The sequence below is a fragment of the Elephas maximus genome, chromosome 7, assembly GCF_024166365.1.
Source record: "Elephas maximus indicus isolate mEleMax1 chromosome 7, mEleMax1 primary haplotype, whole genome shotgun sequence".
NCBI classification, from domain to species: Eukaryota; Metazoa; Chordata; class Mammalia; order Proboscidea; family Elephantidae; genus Elephas; species Elephas maximus.
The window spans coordinates 79144005-79164471 of NC_064825.1; the positions used below are offsets into that span (position 1 = coordinate 79144005).

The following is a 20467-nucleotide window of genomic DNA, read 5'->3' on the forward strand; positions in this document are numbered from 1 at the left end:
TAATGAGCACCTTAGTACTTAGCCTGCCCACAAAGAAAGAGCCAAGTAATGCCTGATGCCTCTTCTCTCTGGTGACGTCGACTCACAAACTTGAGGTTCTCATTTACTCTTCTATTTCCCTTCTTTCTCTTTCCATAATTGGTCATGGTAAATTATCTTCAGAAAATGTTAAATAGAGGAATAAAATTTTACTACATTATCCCCAAAATCCACATTGCCCTTATTTTTTCTGATGAGAACATTATCAAGAGAAGTGGTCTTTGGCTCATTGCACAGAGCTGCTGATGTACTACACCATGGAGCTTTACTCTCTCATAAATACCATGAAATGTGGTAAAAACAAACCAAACCAGTTGCCGTCAAGTTGATTCTGACTCACAGCAACCCTATAGAACAGAGTAGAACTGCCCCACCAGGTTTTAAAGGAGTGCCTGGTGGATTTGAACTGTCAACATTTTGGTTAGCAGCTGAACTCTTAACTACTATGCCACACTTAAAATTGTTTTCCAAAAAATCCTCTGTTATGGAGAAGTCAGGGCCTCTTGGTTCTCCAAATTGTGGAGATAATTGTCACAACACAAGAACACTTACAAAAGTAGAGATGTTTACTAATGCATTTTTAGTATATATTCATTTGTTGTTTTGTTTTTTGATACTGATTTTTTTAAATTGTCCTTTAGATGAAGGTTTACAGAGCAAATTAGTTTCTCATTAAACAAATAATACACATTTTGTTCTGTAACATTTGTTGCCAACCCCAAGATGTGTCAGCACTCTTCCCTTCTCAACCCGACCTTGGGTTCCCCATTTCCATTCATCCAACTTTCCTGTCCCCTCCTGCCTCCTCATCCTTGCCCTTGGGTTGGTATGCCCATTTAGTCTCGTATATATGGTCGAGCTACATGTATTATTATTTGTTTTAAGGGCTTGTCTAATCTTTGGCTGATGGGTGATTTTTCATATATATTCAGATGAGAGAGATTTATTTTTATGCAATTTAAAATTTCTGATACTATTCTTCAAAATGTTTAGGGGAACACAGATATTCAAATACTGTTCCTCTGAAACTGCACCTTTCTTTTGTAAATTAAGAAGCTTAAGAATCTGCTTTTTTTTCTTTATGTCACTACCCTTCGGTATGTACAATATAGATATATGTAGTAGTGAATTCCAGATTACCTATTTGATTATGAAATAGCCCCCTTTCCTGTCTACCTCATCTTTCCAAATGGCTGAGGGTATGTTGCATTTTTTTTTTTTATTAATGCTCAGTCCAATGAGTTTTAGAATGGTCCTGTTTTTTGTATTCCTTTAAGCTTTTAAATACACACAAATCCAGTAAAGAAAACTCTCTTAATGATTACATCTGTTTGCCACTCAGAGCATGAAATGCATCCCTACCCGGTGACACTGGCACTTATTTACTCCAAACAATTAAAGGGTGTGGAGAACCACAGAAAGAAAAGAGGATGGTGTTGACAAAATTAACTAGGTGTACCTAGTAGAGTTCAAGAAGTCAAAGTATAGGAGCTGTGAAGTCCTTCACTCCTAGTGCTGTTTCCTTTTTATGAACCTCATTAGTACTTCACTTTTCAAACAAGTCCTCTCATTTTCATTAAAATGAATTTGTACCATCTGCTCTGTTTACTCTTAGACACATAATCAAGTGTTTAACATTCTCACTCAGTGTACTGGGAGGCAACATGGAGCAGCTCAAACTTCCAGGCTGCTCAATAATAATTGACATCTGTTTTAACACCATGTAAATACTTCACGTCACACAAAAAATACACAAAGCTTGTTTTAAGTTTGTCCCAAAGTGGGCGTGCAGGTGTTATGGGTGGTTTGTCGAGTGTGGCCCAAGGGAGTGAGACTTATGCAGGAAGGCCAGAAAACAAATAGACTTTAGTACTCACAGGTCCCAGAAGGAAAACTATAGGACACCTCCATGCAGGGCCATACAGGGGGCTGCACCTGGGAACAAGGCAACAAGATGGAATTGTAGGACAGAGCGAGGTTTGCTAGGTTTCACATGCTAAGATATTACTGGTCAGGTTAAAGGTTTCTAGGATATTAGTACAGGAAAAGGGAGACTTTTTTTTATCACGAGGTATCACCTGGGACATGGCCAGGAGTACACGATACACGATAGCAACAGGGTACACGATAGCAACTGGGTCTCTGTCACAGAAAACTGTATGAGGCATGGCTGAGAGGGCTTGTTAGAGACCGTAACTGTTGAAAGACTATGTGACAAGACAGGAATGGCCATGTCATAAAACTAGGTAAAAAGTAAACTAGGAGGAATTAATAGATGGGAGAAAGCAAATTATATGAGGGGCAAATTGAATTTATGACAAAACTCATTTTGAATCATGATATCATTGGGTATATAAGGGATGTACTTTTCAAGTGTCATTAATCCAATATGCTGGGAGTACCCACACATCATGAGTGACCAAAGAAGGTGCTCTTGACTTGGCATTTTCAGGAAACATTATCAAGTGCCCACAGAACACAGAGAAGACAATGGCATTTTTCTCAAGACTGACTATTTAAAGTCAAGATTTTTTGATACCTTGGGCAGTTGCAATGAGAAAGTTAGTGGTTTCTAAATGAAACTGTTGCTGGTAGGTTTTGGCTGACCCATGCTACGTGCAGCCAGCTGAAATAAGGAAGCTATGTTGGTTCCTCATGTAAATTAAATTTTAGACCATAAAAGTAATCAACGTAAATTGTTTGAAAGCCTAAAAACATGCCATTGGGATTTCAAGGATTGTATAAAATGGCAACTAGCATTATCATGATAAACACTACTTTCCTTTTTACAGTCCTACCTCCTTACTTCAATGTCGAACACTTAATTATTCTTTCCTAGAGCTGTACTGAGCTCAACCATGAAGCCTCAGGATGAGTGAGAGATAAAGAGTTCTGGTGTAAACATCTGAAATCTACCTCTCATTGATAGTAAATAATTCAGTCATTAAATCACAATATTAGAAGGTAACTCCCCAATGTATTGATTCATGATTGTATGGTTTTTAATTACAAATGGATCTATATTCTTAAAGCACAATTGATTATAAACAGCTAAATTGTTATGGATTTTCAGGGCACTGAAACAATTAAAATATATTTTAAAAGCAAATTACAATAACATGAGAATGCGATTTCACATGCATAATTCAAACTAGCCCAAGCTTTTCTACACTGTATGCAACTATTGGTAAATAAAATAAGTGGGAGATGTGACAGGGTTAATGTGCAGTAAAATCAGATTTATAAAGCTTTTTCTAATATGTGGATACAACATAAAAGCTGCCTAATCATTTAGCTCATTAAAATTCTCATAAATCTTGTCAACAAGTACACAAAGGAAAGAGATCAACTACACGTCTTCACAGAGGGTAAAACAAAATTAAAATAAAGAGCTGCCCCAACGATCCTTGTCAAAGACATTAAATGATGCACAGTGAGGTTCCAGCTAGAATAGAAAAGAATAGAAATATTCTTTGGCATTTACATAGAAGGAATTTAATGCAAGAATTCCGTTATGAAAGTGATAGACATTTGATTCTCTGTGATACAGTGTACATTGGGGGAAGAAGGATGGGGTGGATTAAAAAACAAACAACAGTTGACTAGCACAACTGATGGGTGCTAATAGAGTTCTATGTACCACACAATGGTGTAGTAGGTAAAGGGAGACCAGATGAAACACTAAGTCCCTAACACCGAGCTTCTAAAATTCTATGAAACAAATCTTCATAATACAAAATACAGTAATATTACTGTCTCAGTATGTATTATTGTATCCTTGTTAACATAAAGTGTGTAACCTAGAAGTGTAACATCTTATTTACTCTAAAATTATTATAACCTGTGAAAGGAGGCATACTGTTAGAACTTGAAAAAGATGTGTTTTCTCATGGAATTTTTTAAATAATTACATTCTGAAATTTTCTATCCTCCCTCATGTCCTTTTATGAGGATATGTAATATATATTACATCAACTATCAGAAAGTAAAATTTTTAAGATTTTGCCATTTTTAAAGTAGAGTTATTTGCTCAACCTTCTGATGACAAAATATGATGCTTTATCAAAGAGATCAATAAATCTGGATACTAGGGGTTTCTCTACAGATCATGATCATCAATAACTGGTTCTATAGAACCTGGAATCTTAAAGATTTCTCTAAGTCTCATCCACCAAAGAAAAGTCAAAGATCTCAATAAATCTCTACAGGCCTAGACTATTATTCTCAGTCTCCACTTTTTGAAAAAAAACAAAATCTGAGTCTGTCTATAAAGTTCTCTGGGTAAGATTTACCCCCTCAATAAAGACATAATTCAACTTTCAAGCATAGTGTGACTCTGACTTACTTTCCTCTGTATCCTCTTTAGCTACAACACTATCACAATGCTAGCAGTCTAAGCATGGAAGAAAGATGTCACAGTCTGCTTTCTTTAAGATTAACCAAAAGACCAAACCCACTGCCATCAAGTTGATTCCAACTCATAGCAACCCTGTAGGACAGAGTAGAACTGCACCATAGAGTTTCCAAGGAATGCCTGGTGGATTACAAGTGAGGACCTTTTTTTTTTTGATTAGCAGCCATAGCTCTTAACCATTAGGCCACCAGGGGCTTGGAAACCCTATGGGGCAGTTCTACTCTGTCCTATAGGGTTATTATGAGTTGGAATCAAATTTCCCTAATTTGTGTAAATTATTCAAGAAAAATGTAGTCACTGACTTGGTAGAAACACAACTATTTCATTATGCAAACAAAAAGGTTGTTGAAAAAAGTAAATGAATCTGAATCATCCAAGGTCACATGGAAATTCAGGAGCTGCTCCAAAAGAAGTGCTCTTCTTGATATACCACAATGTGCGATGTGTTATTGGGGTTTTGCTCCAACTACTCTATTAAAAAAAAAGAAAACCAAGCCCATTGTTGTCGAGTCTATTGCGACTCATAGCAACCCTATAGGACAGAGTAGAGCTGCCCTACGGGGTTTCCAGGGAGCCACAAGTGGATTCAAAGTCCCGAGTTTTTGGTTGGCAGTCAAGCTCTTAACCACTGTGGCACCAGGGCTCCAAATCACAGTACTAGGAAAATTACATTTTCTCTTGCCAGATAAACTCTTTGTTTGTTTGAAACAGGTCTTCCTTGAATCGCATTATAATGTACCTTTTGAGTTTTTCTTTTTAATTCACTGTTCTATAAATAAAATTGGAATGATACGAAGAATATTAGCATGGCCCCTGCACAAGAATGATAAGCAAATTAGTGTAGCATTCCACATTTGTGGAGCCCTGGTGGCGTAGTGGTCAAGAGCTTGGCTGCTAACCAAGAGGTGAGCAGTTCAAATCCACGGGCCACTCATTGGGAACTCAATGGGGCCATTCTACTCTGTCCTATAAGTCGCTATCAGTTGGAATTGACTTGACAGCAATGGGTTTGTTTTCGGTATAGCCGTAATTACCTCCCAGCTTTATGGGTTGCTTTTAAAAATACTCCACTCTTTTTGTCTATGTCATAGTCAGTTCTACAAATCATTTCCACAGACTCCTTAAAGAATATCAGACAAAATATTTCTCTATTTAATTCACAGCACATTTCTTTTTCACAGAGGAGGTATTCTTTGATACATGGAAATACACTTGCTTACAAGTTGCTATTTTCGGCCAAGAAAAGTTGTCCTCTTAAAAGGTTTATACTTACGTGTTTCATTAAAAAGAAGTGGCATGTTTAAATGAGAAACATCGAAAGATATTTCCAAAAGGAATAAATTCACATGCTAGAACTGCAATCCACACCTGTTCAGGAGAAATAATTGTTATTTTAACCAGCAAACCTGAAACCCTGTGATTCAAAAGTGTGGCTGTTATATTTTATTCATTTTCCAAATGGCTGTTTTGATGAATTATGGATGTATGTTTTCACACATGAACTAGAGAAGAAATCTTTTACTAGCATCTTTCAGCCAAAGACATATGCACATGGCAACCAGCAGTGGATGAGCTCAGGAATCTAACAGGATGATGTGATAACAGCCTAATGTCTGTGGAGTCTATCTACCTGGGATAAATACACACATTATAAAGGTCACAGTTTTCAGATACTGAGGCATAGAATAGTCTGTCTTGAAACATTTACAAGTTTGACCTTTCAGTGTAATGTGTTTCAACATGGCCAGGCCACGGAAAGCCCAAAATGTATTTCAGCTCATTTTATAGCTAAGTAATTCTTAAGTAATCCCTCAGTTCCTAGTACAGACTCACACAAAAGGTGAACTTTTGTTTTTAAGGTATGAGGCCCCATTCGATGTAATGTTCTTGAAATTTTCATCACTCCTTGTTTTCACAAACTGGTAATGCCATGCTGTGGAAAGTGGTCTAATTAACAGTCAAGATTGGCAACAGGTTTGTTTTGCAGGTTTGATATAATACTGGAAATCCCATAATAGTCTGCTTTTATTTCTATGGCTTGTTAATACTCCTGGTCCAGGGAAAATGCATTGAGGGTAACTGGTGGCGCAGCGGTTGTGAACTTCAGCTGCTAACCAAAGGGGTTGGCTGTTTGAATCTGCCAGCTCTTCCATGGAAACCCTATGGGCCAGTTCTACTCTGTCCTATGGGTTTGTTATGAGTTAGAAACAACTTGACGGCAACGGGTTTTGTTTGTTTGTTTGTTTTCTTTTGTTTTCAATTCATAAAGCTCGTACAAAGTATTCGGCTCATGGGCCTGGACTAGAATAAACCAAGATAGGCACAAAGAAGATGTGCTCATGGTTGAAGTAAAAAAAAAAACAAACAAAAAAAAATCCAAGTTGGAGACACATGGCTGAGTATAAAGTCTGAAGGGTGAGATGAAAATAAATGGAAAAAATAGTCATGAAGTCAAAGGTCAGTCAGACAGGTCATGAATTGAGAGAAAATGAAATAAAAGCTGGATTAAGGAAAGGAACTGAAGGCCTTGGCAACATGATTTTTTGAGTCTGCACGCTTAAAAAAATCAAGAACCACCAGAAGAAGGTCACTCACAGTCAGGGAAAGGAGCTCAAGAAGGCCTCCTATTGACAAGCCCACATGATCTCTGGTGCAGCTCTCCTTAGCGTCCTCCCATTTAGCTGGTGTCTAACTCATATTTGTTCCATAGAAAATTTTGTTTGAGCAGAACACTCTCTTGGCAGGAGAAAACCCCTTTGTTCCTTCATAGACCCATCACCACCTCAAGAAGTCATCTTGAAACTCCAATAGTTCCCTGAAATCTAAAGAGAAAATAACCATATCCTCCTAGTTGTACGTTTCATTTTTGTTATTCGCTAGTCTGACTACCACCATTATTCAGGTGATGCTCCTTCCCGATTGTCTAGCGTTTAGATGTGTTACTTCACCTCTTAGAGTCCCCCTATTTGAAAAAGTCTACTGCTGTTTAGTAGGTTAATGTCCACTACACAGTAAGGCCTGACATATAACTGATTTCCAGAAATGGTAATTTGTCCTTTTTCTTTCCATATGACACTTTATTTTAAATGGAAACTAAAATAGGAAAGAAGTGAAAAGAAATAAGAATGGGGATATACAGAAAGTGAGGAATATGGAAAATAGAATTACAGAAAATGAAGAATGAAATTAAAAAAAAATTAAAAGTATAAGAAAGTATTATATTGTGGCAAAGAAAGCAGAGAAACTGATGAAAAACTAATAAAGACATAAGCAAATAAAAATGACATGTTTTATTCTTTCTTGAAACTGACCAAAGAAAAATGCAGCATCTGAGGCTTTTCTTGCATAAGGAGCCTTTGGGGAAATGACTTGATTTATGATATACCTTAAACAGTAAAATAAAGCCTCATCTGAAGATGTGTCTACCAAAATAAATATATCTGGGAAAACCTCTGTTTCCCACAGAGTGGAAATGAGGCAAACATTGAGACACAAAAAGTATTCAGATACCAACTCCATGACAAAAATAAACTTTAATATTCATGAGCTTGCAGATGCAGAGAAGTTCTGCATACCACATATTGGAAGAGACACAGAAAATAATATATAGAATAGTACAGAAATGAAATCTTTGTAGTAATCTCACATAGTGAAGGTAAAGGTGCTATTCATAAGCATCCAGAAGAAACCTACAACCTAGCCTTTGTGGATTTCCAGGTCCAAGCACCAGTACTACTGAAACCTGCTTATTCTTACTTCACTCTTATTAATCACAAATCAGTAATTCAACACAGCTCATGAAAATCCCTGCTGAAACTGTCTGCTGCCACTTCGTCTTAGTAGTGCATTAATAACAGACATCAAATCCCCAAATTTTGATTCCCTCATCACACCTCAGAAGCATGCATAGTAAGGAGGTTTCTTTAATTAGAGGCTGTCTAATAAAACAGTGCCTTCCTTGTAAAGTGGCTTAAAAGGAGAAAATATTTAGTTTTCCCCAAACCCCAAAAAGCAAAAGTAGGAGGTGTAGCTCTGGAGAACACTGAAATGGTAATGAGGAGGAGATTTCTAATATAATGGAAAGTGATACATCCAGTGAACACAATGGAGAATTATAATGATAGATAGCATTGAGTCCTTTTGATGTGCCAAGTATTAGGAAAAGTCACTCTACTAATAAGCAGTTGAGTCAGAATTTTAACAAAGCCTATGATTAAAACATCTAGTTTCCCAATAATAAATGAAATTTTAGACTAATAGTATATTTTTTTTCTCAAAGTCCCTGAAAACTAAAGTGTAGCTTTTAATAATGCTGCAGATTAGCTACAGGTGTGTTCCATGTGACTCTCATTTTTCTTGGACTAACAGGATAACTAAGGGAATTTCTTTTCTTGGTGATAACAGAAATTCAAGAGGGTATATAAATACCACATAATTCTTTTTAAGGCATACGTTTCGGACCACCAGTCACTTCTGTCCATATTTTAAGTTATGTGGTCAAGCCTATCATTAAGGGCGAAGAATATTGTTAAAAAGATATGTGAAGAATTGGGTGCCATAATGCAATCAACTACAATAACCAAATAGGCGTCAGGTACTATTCTAGATATCGAGAACACAGGAGTAATTAGAATTAAGACTCTTCCGTCTTGGAGCTTACATCTTTTTGGAAGACACAGATAATAAACCAATAAATACATAATACAAAAGGTATCAATAAGAACACTGAAAAAAAAAAAAAAGTAGGTTAATGGTATATGGAAGTAAGAGACATTAGAGAGCTCTGTTTAAATAGGGGCTAGCAAACTATGGCCTGAAAGCCAAATCTGGCCCACTGATCCATTTAGAAACAAAGTTTTATTGAAACACAGCTAACCTGACTTTAAATTCGTGTAGAAAACGCTTGGCAAGTTGTCAGTAAGATTCTAACTTCTGCCCCTAAACCAAGAATATGTGGCAACCATCATACTACCAGCATCAACATTCAAATTAGAACTTTTACTAAAACTCTTACTGCCATTGCTCCTGGAAATACCCAAATTTGAGGCCCCTTGTGAACACAAGGACAATTGCACTGGCCTTGCTTTAGGTTCAGAGTTTCACTCTGGAATGACCTATAATAGCATTATATTTCTCCTATGCTGTGACAAGGAGAAAAGAGCAAAAAGGAGGTTGACCAACTGAGAAATTGATTGGTTTTATTTGTTTTGAACCTGTTATAACATGTTGACAATTGCCTTTTACTGACAACTGAGAAAACATTAACTTATAACATTTGACCCAGCGCCATTTACCCAAATGTTAGCATGTGAACACATTTCCAAACAAACTCTTAGATAGAATGTACCTCATCTTTGAAGGCTTTACCACTTTGCTATCTTCCATAGTTAAATAGAGCCCCTCCTCTCATATATAGTTATGTCGTGTGCAATAATCAACAGAAACACATATTTTCTATTGAAATTCAGAATGTCTGAATTTCCTTTATGTGTATTTAATTCAGGAAAAAAAAAGAAATGTTAATGTTCATGCCTTTAAATTGTAAAAAAAAAAGGAAAAGAAAGAAAGAAAAATGAGGGAATGATCAGCACTTCTTTTTTTTTCCCCCCTCCTTTTTCTTGGCATGGGAATTGATGTTTTTCCAAATAAGTCAGAAGATATTAAATACTGCAAAAAACTAATCATGGTATACTGTCATTAAATAAAACACAACTAGATAAAGTACTTATTTACTTTTCTGGTCTCATCTCTCAATGCTAGTTTTTATACATTCTGCATTCTGGCAAAATTTATTAGTGTTTTTATAGCAGTTCTACCTTTTCCTCCCCTGTGCCCTTTATTTTCCTCTCCCTAAAATAAGAAATATATTTACTCTGTTCCAAGCATGCCCTCATCCAACTTATCCTTCAAGATTCAGTCTGAGGAACTTACTTTGCTATGCACAGACAGTTCACACACAGGACAGGGTAATCTTGTTCACACACAGGATGGGGTAATCTTGTTCACACACAGAACTGGGTAATCTCCTTGGCCTCTCATGTTCATTGTTTTTCATCAACATATCTTTTCTGCCATGGGTCACTTCCCACCTTGCATTAGAAAGTCTGTGTGTTTGTACGTGTGTGTGTGTGTCTTCCTCCTCAGCAACTCCTAAAGGCCTGGTCAACGACTAGCATTGAATGAATCCTCACACTCCCTCTATTCTGGAAAAAAAAAATCAAAATAATTAGCACGAAAGACAGATGGGTATAAACAGCTATATAATCCTCTTTAGGATCAATTTTCATTTGCAAATATGATGAAGTGTCATTGAGTATCCTGGGAGACGTGCTATTCATTATGTATACATGCTTTTATAAAAGTTCTTGCAAATTACTTTGCAAATAGAAAAATCATAGTTTCAATAATTTATACACTATGGCATACAGTTCAAATAGCTACATTGTCATCAAGATATCCAAGTTTAAACCTTGAATCTGTAACACAGTATATATGTAGCTTTTGGCAAGCTACTTAAATTCCATGACCTCGAGGTCCTTCTTATGCAAAATGGAGATAACACCTGCATCACAGGATTCTTCAGAGAATTAATTAAAAAGCTCTTTGAAAAATAGAAAATACTCAGTTAATATTAACTTCTACAATTACACTTTTTTGTGTGTGCTTTAAGTGACAGTTTATAAATCAAGTCAGTCTCTCATACAAAAACTTATGTACACTTTGCTCTGTTCTCCTAGTTGCTCTCCCCCTAATGAGGCAGTACACTCCTTTTCTCCACCCTGTATTCCCCATGTCCATTCAGTCAGTTTCTGTCCCCCTCTCCCTCCTCATCTCCCCTCCAGACAGGAGCTGCCCCCATAATCTCATGTGTGTACTTGAGCCAAGAAGCTCACTCCTCACCAGTATCATTTTCTATCTTATACACCAGTCCAATCCCTCTCTGAAGAGTTGGCTTTGGGAATGGTTCCAGTCTTGGGCTAACAGAATGTCTGGGTACCATAGCCTCTGGCATCCTTCTAGTCTCAGTCAGACCTAGTCTGATCTTTTTATGAGAATTTGAGGCCTGCATCCCATTGCTCACCTGCTCCATCAGGGATTCTCTGTTGTGTTTCTTGTCAGGGCAGTCATCGGTTGTAGCTGTCTTGAAAGAAGTACACCCAGAATGCTCCTTAGAAGCATGATGGCGAGACTGCGTCTTATGTACTTTGGGCATGTTATCAAGAGGGATCAGTCCCTGGAGAAGGACATCATACTCGGTAAAGTACAGGGTCAGTGGAAAAGTAGATGACCCTCAGTGAGATGGACTGACACAGTGGCTGCAACAATCGGCTTAAGCATAGCAATAATTGTGAGGATGGTGCAGGACCAGGTAGTGTTTCGTTCTGTTGTGCATAGGGTCACTATGAGTCGGGACTGACTGGTTGACACCTAACAACAAATAGCACTGGAAAATATTGATTCTGAAAATCATTAACATAATTTCTTGCTTTTTTCTAGCAAGTAAAGAAAACATCAAAATATTAACATTTATGAGAATATTAAGCACTTCACATAGTTGAATAAAAGTTATGACTGTTAGCATCTTGGATAGTGGTAGATTTTACAGAAAATACAATTAGTCAAGCACTCTCAGCAACACTATTTAAAATGAAAGAAAGGAAGGAAGGTTGAAGGAAAAGTAGAAAGGGAAGAAGAAAGGGAAGTAAATACTCTCTAGTGAAAGAGACAAACTTATGTACAACAAAGCATTGCACAAGGCAGGATGGAATACGGGAACGTCAGAAACAGACACAATGCTGTGGGAGTACTGAAGAAAGAACAGATAGTCCTTGGAAGTCAGGAAAGTTTTTACAGCATTTGGAATTAGTGCTGAAGAATGAGAAGATTTCCAAAGAGTAAGAATAATCAAGAAATAATTTTAGATTGAAGAGATTAATTTTATTATCAACCTATGCCAAAGTACATTAAAAAATTAAGTATAATGAGCACTATGTCATTTTTATCCTGATATATTAAGCATAAATTACTGTTAGATTATCCTATCCTCGTCTCTACTTAATTGGATATCCAGATGGTAGCTGTATTTTATTTCTGAAACCTGAGATGAGATAATATATTTTGCAAATAGTATTCTTGGAAATTGTTACTGCTTCACCTGATTTTCTGTTTCTCTCACTCTCTTTGCTGGCTCTATAATTGTTTTTCCTTGCCCCTATTTAAAACTAAACAAAAAAAAAATCACCACTTTTAAGATTGAAAAAATAAACAGATGTTTCTTAGAACCCCATCTGTTATAAAAGAGGTTAAGTTACACCTTCAAAGTATGATGTTATAGACAAGGTTCAGGGTAAGGTGCAAAGGTCATGTTTCAGGACATGTTCCTAAGGTATGAAGCTTAGATTAATGTATAAAAAAAACATTAAGTAAATTATTGATTTTAAGGCACAGACATTAACGATTCAAAATAAGCTCTGCAATTCACAGGAACCAACGATATGCAGAAAACAAATGTGTGCTAGTTATACAGTATCCTCTTTCAAGAAGCATAAGACTTATATATGAAAGTGGTTCACCCAAAAATGACAAATGAAGACAGAGAATACTTTATTGATTTCTGAATACACTGTATTTTTTTTTAAATCGTTTCATACCTGGACAAATATACAGCCTAGCATGAAGCAAAGCTTGTGAAACTTTATGTACATCAACTGTTTTCTAATTTCATTCTTTAAAGTTCAAACTGAAGTAACAAACTTCTATTCTTCTTTAGTCTAAATTACACATCCATGGAGAGTGTATTGATACCTACTCTGGTATGGCATAATGTAATGATATTAGATGCTTATTTTTTTTTTTATATCAGTGAATGATACCACAATTATCTAGATGCTTGCATCCAAAATGATTTTCACTACATGTCACAGAAAATCTGCCCAGAGGTTTACACAAATGAAAGTTTACGTGTTATCACGTAACCATAAATAGGAAGAAAGCAGCAAGGGCTGAGGCAATGGCTCAATAATTTTCAATAACCTAGGTCCTTTTTGTCTTTTTTTCTTTGCCATTCTTAATACATTGACTTAATTTTCAAAGGCTCGTGTTCATTAGTGAAGGATCAAACATTCCAGTATTCTCACAGTGGGGAAGGCATAAAAGGCAGAGGAAAAGAGCTCTGACAACATATTCTGTCTTTGTCTTTCTTTCCTTTTTTTTTTAAAGGAGAAAGTCAGGCCTTACCAGAAGCTACAGTTACTCACCTAATACATCTCTTTGGTGAAAATTGTGCTAATTGGCTACACCTATTTACATAGGAGACTAGGAAATCAAGTCCTTATCTGGACACACTACTATCTGAATCAAGATTCAGGTTCTGTAAGCAAGGAGATAGAAAAGGGACATTTGGGGGGAGAAAAACCACAATGTCCAAGCCAATAATCTTAGTATATATTACCATTGACTCCACCAAGCTTACATGAATGGAGAGATACACTGTATTTATGGATGGAAGATTTTCATATTAAGGTGCAAATTCTCCCTAACTTAACCTATAAATTTGATCGAATACCAATAAAGCTTTTAGAAGAATTTTTGTAGAAATTAACAAGTTGTTTCTAAAATTATATGGAAAAGAAGAAACTCAAATTACCTTTTTTTTTTTTTTTTAACAACAGTGTTGGAGGACTTTCATTACCTGGTTTCAAGAGTAATCAAGAGAGTGTTATTGTTGAAAGGTGAGCCACATGCATCAATGGAACAAAACAGAATTCAAAAATTGAGTCACACATATATAATAAACTGATTTTCAGCAAAGGTGCCAAGGCAATTCCCTGTAGAAACAGGAGAGTTTCCAATAAATGATGCTGAAAAAACTGTATGAATATGCAAAAAGAAAAAAAAAAGACCCCAGATCTGCACTTGAATCATATATAAAAATTAATTTAAAATTGATGATAGAGCTAAATATAAGAATTTTAAACTGTAAAGTTCCTGGAACTAAACATAGGAAAGAAATACTTTTTTGAGATTTCTTTAGGCAAATATTTCTTAGATATTACACAAAAGACAATCTATAAAAATTCAAAAAAAAATTGGCAAACTAGACTTCATCAAAATTTAAAAATTCTGATACTGAAAGTAGACTGTTGAGAAAATGAAAATACAAGCTGGGAGAAAATATTTCCAAATAATGTATATGATAAAGGACTAGTATCCAGAATACATAAGTGACTGTCACTTTCCTTCTTTGGCTTTCCTCCTCCCAGGCCCTGCAGTAGGTCCTTCTTATCAATATCTAGAGTGGAAAGATATAGTGGGAGGAGAACATTATTCAGAAAACATGGACAATTGAGAAACACAGAATTAATTTATCCACCAGCTTAATAAACTTCAGTAGGACATAACTTAGGTGATCCTTCAAGTTCTGATTCCAGCTTACCTCCAGCTTTATTTCTCACTACTCCTCCATCTAAGTATATGTGAGGAATTTCTAATAGTAAAACAATTTAAACAGTGATTTGAGTTCTGGATATAAAATTCAAGTATAGATAAGGTTATTCAGTGCTTAAATTTTCTACAGGTTCAGGAAGCAACTTAATGTTATTTGTGAAACTTAGAGTACATTTAAGGACCTTTGGTCCTTTTGATCCTCAAAACACATTGTCAGATTCAGTTAATTCTTGATCAGCATCCTGCAGACAAAGACATCTAAGTGAGTATCGGAAGTGACTAAATCGTTTGGAATTTTATGTATGCAATCACTGCCAAGAATGGGTAATAGGATCAAAGAGCTATTAAAATGCAAAGAAGGCATGCATCAAAAAAAAAAACTAATCATGAGTTGTTCACATTTACAAGTGAAACTATAATTATCATACATTAGAAGGCAAAGAGAACTAGGATTGATTAAGCACCTATTATGTATCAAGCCCCCCACGTATCTGTCAGTTTCTCATACTGTGGGGACTTGCGTGTTGCTATGATGCCGGAAGCTATGCCACCGGTATTCAGATACCACCAGGGTCACCCATGGAGGACAGGTCTCAGCTGAGCTTCCAGACCAAGACAAATTAGGAAGAATGACCCAGCAGTCTACTTCTGAAAAGCATTATCCAGTGAAGACCTTATGAATAGCAGTGAAAATTGTCTGATATAGTACTGGAAGATGAGCCCCCCAGGTTGAAAGGCACTCAAAAGATGACTGAGGAAGAGCTGCCTCCTCAAAGTAGAGTCAACCTTAATGACGTGGATGGAGTACAGTTTTCAGGACCTTCATTTGCTGATGTGACATGACTCAAAATGAGAAAAAACAGCTACAAACATCCATTAATAATCGGAACCTGGAATGTACAAAGTATGAATCTAGGAAAATTGGAAATCGTCAAAAATGAAATGGAACGCATAAATATCATATCCTAGGCATTAGAGAGCTGAAATGGACAGGTATTGGCCATTTTGAATCGGATGATCATATAGTCTACTATGCTGGGAATGACAACTTGAAGAGAAGTGGTGTTGCATTCATCATCAAAAAGAATGTTTCAAGATCTATCCTGAAGTACAATGCTGTCAGTGATAGAATAATACGCATACACCTACAAGGAAGACCAGTTAATACGACTATTATTCAAATATATGCACCAACCACTAGGGCCAAAGATGAAGAAATAGAAGATTTTTATCAGCTGCTGCAGTGTGAAATTGATCAAACATGCAATCAAGATGCATTGATAATTACTGGCAATTGGAATGAGAAAGTTGGAAACAAAGAAGAAGGATCAGTAGTTGGAAAATATGGCCTTGGTGATAGAAACACTGCCAGAGACTGAATGATAGAATTTTGCAACACCGATGACGTCTTCACTGCAAATACCTTCTTTCACCAACATAAATGGTTACTATACACATGGACCTAGCCAGATGGAACACAAAGAAATCAAGTTGACTACATCTGTGGAAAGAGATGATGGAAAAGCTCAATATCATCAGTCAGAACAAGGCCGGGGCTGACTGTGGAACAGACCATCAATTGCTCATATGCAATTTCAAGCTGAAGCTGAAGAAAATCAGAGCAAGTCCACAAGAGCCAAAATATGACCTTGAGTACATATCACCTGAATTTAGAGAACATCTCAAGAATAGATTTGACGCACTGAACACTAGTGACCAAAGACCAGACAAGTTGTGGAATGACATCAAGGACATCATCCATGAAGAAAGCAAGAGGTTATTGAAAAGACAGGAGAGAAAGAAAAGACCAAGATGGAGGTCAGAGGAGAATCTGAAACTTGCTCTCGAACATCGAGTAGCTGAAGGAAAAGGAAGAATTGATGAAGTAAAAGAACTGAACAGAAGATTTCAAAGGGTGTCTCAAGAAGACAAAGTAAGGCATTATAATGACATGTGCAAAGAGCTGGAGATGGAAAGCCAAAAGGGAAGAACACAGTGGGCATTTTTCAAGCTGAAAGAACTGAAAAAAAAAATCAAGCCTCGAGCTACAATAGTGAAGGATTCCATGGGGAAAATATTAAACAACGAGGGAAGCATCAAAAGAAGATGGAAGGAATACACAGTCATTATACCAAAAAGAATTAGTCAATGTTCAACCATTTCAAGGGGTGGCATATGATCAGGAACCGATGGTACTGAAGGAAGAAGTCCAAGCTGCTCTGAAGGCATTGGGGAAAAATAAGGCTCCAGGAATTGATGGAATATCAATTGAGATGTTTCAACAAGCAGACGCAGCGCTGGAGGTGCTCACTCATCTATGCCAAGAAATATGGAAGACAGCATCCTGGCCAACTGACTGGAAGAGATCCAAATTTATGCCTATTCCCAAGAAAGGTGATCCAACCAAATGTGGAAATTATAGAACAATTTTGTTAATATAACAAACCAAAAAAACCCAAACCCAGTGCCATGGAGTCGATTCCTACTCATAGCATTAATATCACACGCAAGCAAAATTTTGCTGAAGATCATTCAAAAATGGCTGCAGCAGTATATCAACAGGGAACTGCCAGAAATTCAGGCCAGTTTCAGAAGAGGAAGTGGAACCAGGGATATCATCGCTGATGTCAGATGGATTCTGGCTGACAGCAGAGAATACCAGAAGGATGTTTAAAAAAAACCTGTGTTTTATTGACTAAACAAAGGCATTCGACTGTGTGGATCATAACAAAGTATGGATAACATTGCAAAGAATGGGAATTCCAGAACACTTAATTGTGCTCATGAGGAACCTTTACATAGATCAAGAAGCAGTTGTTCGGACAGAACAAGGGGATACTGATTGGTTTAAAGTCAGGAAAGCTGTGCGTCGGGGTTTTATTCTTTCACCATACCTATTCAATCTGTATGCTGAGCAAATAATACGAGAAGCTGGATTATATGAAGAAGAATGTGGCATCAGGATTGGAGGAAGACTCATTAACAACGTGCATTATGCAAATGACACAGCCTTGCTTGGTGAAAGTGAAGAGGGCTTGAAGCACTTACTAACGAAGATCACTAACGAAGACCAAACACCACAGCCTTCAGTATGGATTACACCTCAACATAAAGGAAAAAATCCTCACAACTGGACCAATGAGCAACATCATGATAAACGGATAAACGGAGAAAAGATTGAAGTTGTCAAGGATTTCATTTTACTTGCATCCACAATCAACAGCTATGGAAGCAGCAGTCAAGAAATCAAAAGACGCATTGCATTAGGTAACTCTGCTGCAAAGGACCTCTTTAAAATGTTGAAGAGCAAAGGTGTCACCTTGAAGACTAAGGTGCGCCTGACCCAAGCCATGGTATTTTCAATCACTTCATATGCTTGTGAAACCTGGACAATGAATAAGGAAGACCAAAGAGGAATTGACGCCTTTGAATTGTGGTGTTGGTGAAGAATATTGAATATACCATGGGCTGCCAAAAGAACAAACAAACCTGTCTTAGCAGAAGTACAAACAGGATGCCCCTTATTAGCAAGGATGGCAAAATTGCGTCTTACATACTTTGGACATGTTGTCAGGAGGGATCAGTCCCTGGAGAAGGACATCATGCTTGGCAGAATACAGGGTCAGCGGAAAAGAAGAAGACCCTCAATGAGGTGGATTGATACAGGTGCTACAACAATGAGCTCAAGCATAACAATGATTGTAAGGATGGCTCAGGACCAGGAAGTGTTTCGTTCTGTTGTGCATAGGGTGGCTTTAAGTCGGAACTTAACAACAACATGTATCAAGCACCTAGCTGCTAATTTGCATATCTTATTTCATCCAGAGAAGAGCTCTTTGAAGTATTATTATTTTTAATTTTTGCATGTGGAAATTTAGGTTCTGGGAGAATTATAAGTTAAAAAAAAAATCTAACTTCATAAGATCACACATCTATTAAAAGGATGGTCTGGGATTTGAACCCTAAGACTATCTTTTTTTTTTTCCTTGCTCAAAATTTCTTTAAAATGGGAGAGAATTATGTATTACATGGAAAAAAAAAGACAATTCTGAGGGAAAAAAAAACAATTTGAGACAGCATTCAGAATTTGTACCCTATATCATCCTTCATTTTGAAAATATAATCCATCAGTAAATATATTAACTGCTCCTGCTTTATTGAGTTCTATTATACAGAATCCAAAACAAACCCTTTGCCATCAAGTCAATTCCGACTCATCACGACCCTCTAGAATAGAGTATAACTGCCCCATAGGGTTTCCAAGGAGCTGCTAGTGGATTCAAACTGCTGACGTTTTAGTTAGCAGCCAAGCTCTTAACCACTGCATCACCCACCAGGGCTCCAACTTCCTAATATCCTTATTTTAGTAAAAATAATTTGTAACATTTGTTTACTAAAGAAAATACAAATTTCCTACTGGTATCTACTGTTGAGTATAAAATTATAGTAAAACAAGCTTTGAAAATTGTATAATAATTCATCTTCATGGGAAAGCTTTACAGAAAAGCCACTTGTATGAAAATATCATTTATTTTCCATAGAAAAGTTTAAAGGACATATATTCTAAAAGTGTTATTCTCTGGAGGGCAAGTAAATACACAATATTGATTTCTGTCTGAGCATTATTTAGAGAACACAGAAATTTTAGACATATGAGGAGGCAAGCAAAATTAACTTCATCACTAGCTAAATAAACTGCACTAGGAATACACAGCGTGCTTTTCAGGATACTCCTCAGTATACGAAAAATCTTTTTTTTTTTTCTTTCAAGTTTTAACTGATATCTGCTGAGGTCAGTGGATAATACTATCCATTAGGTTATAAACAAAGTGAAAATAAAGATATACAGAAACTACAGCACACTGAAAATTGTTCTACTATCTGAATATATCTTATAACCATTTTGAAAGACAGCACTAGATAAGTGCAACATTAACCAATTGCCGCTCAGTCAATTCCGACTCATACAACCCTATAGGACAGAGTAGAACTGCCCCATAGAGTTTCCAAGGAGTGCCTGGTGGATTTTAACTGCCAATCCTTTTGGTTAGCAGCCGTAGCTCTTAACCACTACATCACCAGGGTTTCCACAAGGCACATACTAGACATTACACAAATATCTGATGGATGAATGAATGACATTGGAGGAGAATAAAAGCTGAAGTTCTTAACGAGTAGGCCACATCAACAACATCAGCAAGTTCCTCTGGAGCACAGAGCTGTACTTGGTACTGGGCTAAAAGTTCTTCACACCTCTGCTGTACCAGGCAATAACGTATTTATTAAACAAGATGTGTTGCTGCATATGTAATGAACTGCTAAATGAGAATATGCTTAAACCTTAATAGCTGAATTAATATATATCTAATCAGGGCCTTAGGTGTCATTGACACCATACATATAGGTCAGTGTGAAAATTCATTGCCTTGAATATTTTCCTAGAAGTTACCTGAATTTTCTGTACTGGTATTTAAATTGGTTTTAAATGATTGACTTAAATATGATTGATTTTACAGAAGCTAGAAAATTATCATGGTAAATAACAGAAGTGAAAATAAAATGTGGATT

At 36.6% G+C, this 20467-nt stretch overlaps 1 non-coding gene across 1 annotated transcript; it reads left to right on the forward strand.

Annotated features, from left to right (window-relative positions):
* The first annotated feature begins 5207 nt into the window (after positions 1-5207).
* On the forward strand, positions 5208-5311 carry LOC126081328 (U6 spliceosomal RNA). Its single transcript, XR_007518373.1, has one exon. It is a non-coding gene; the product is annotated as a U6 spliceosomal RNA (small nuclear RNA).
* Positions 5312-20467: the final 15156 nt, after the last annotated feature.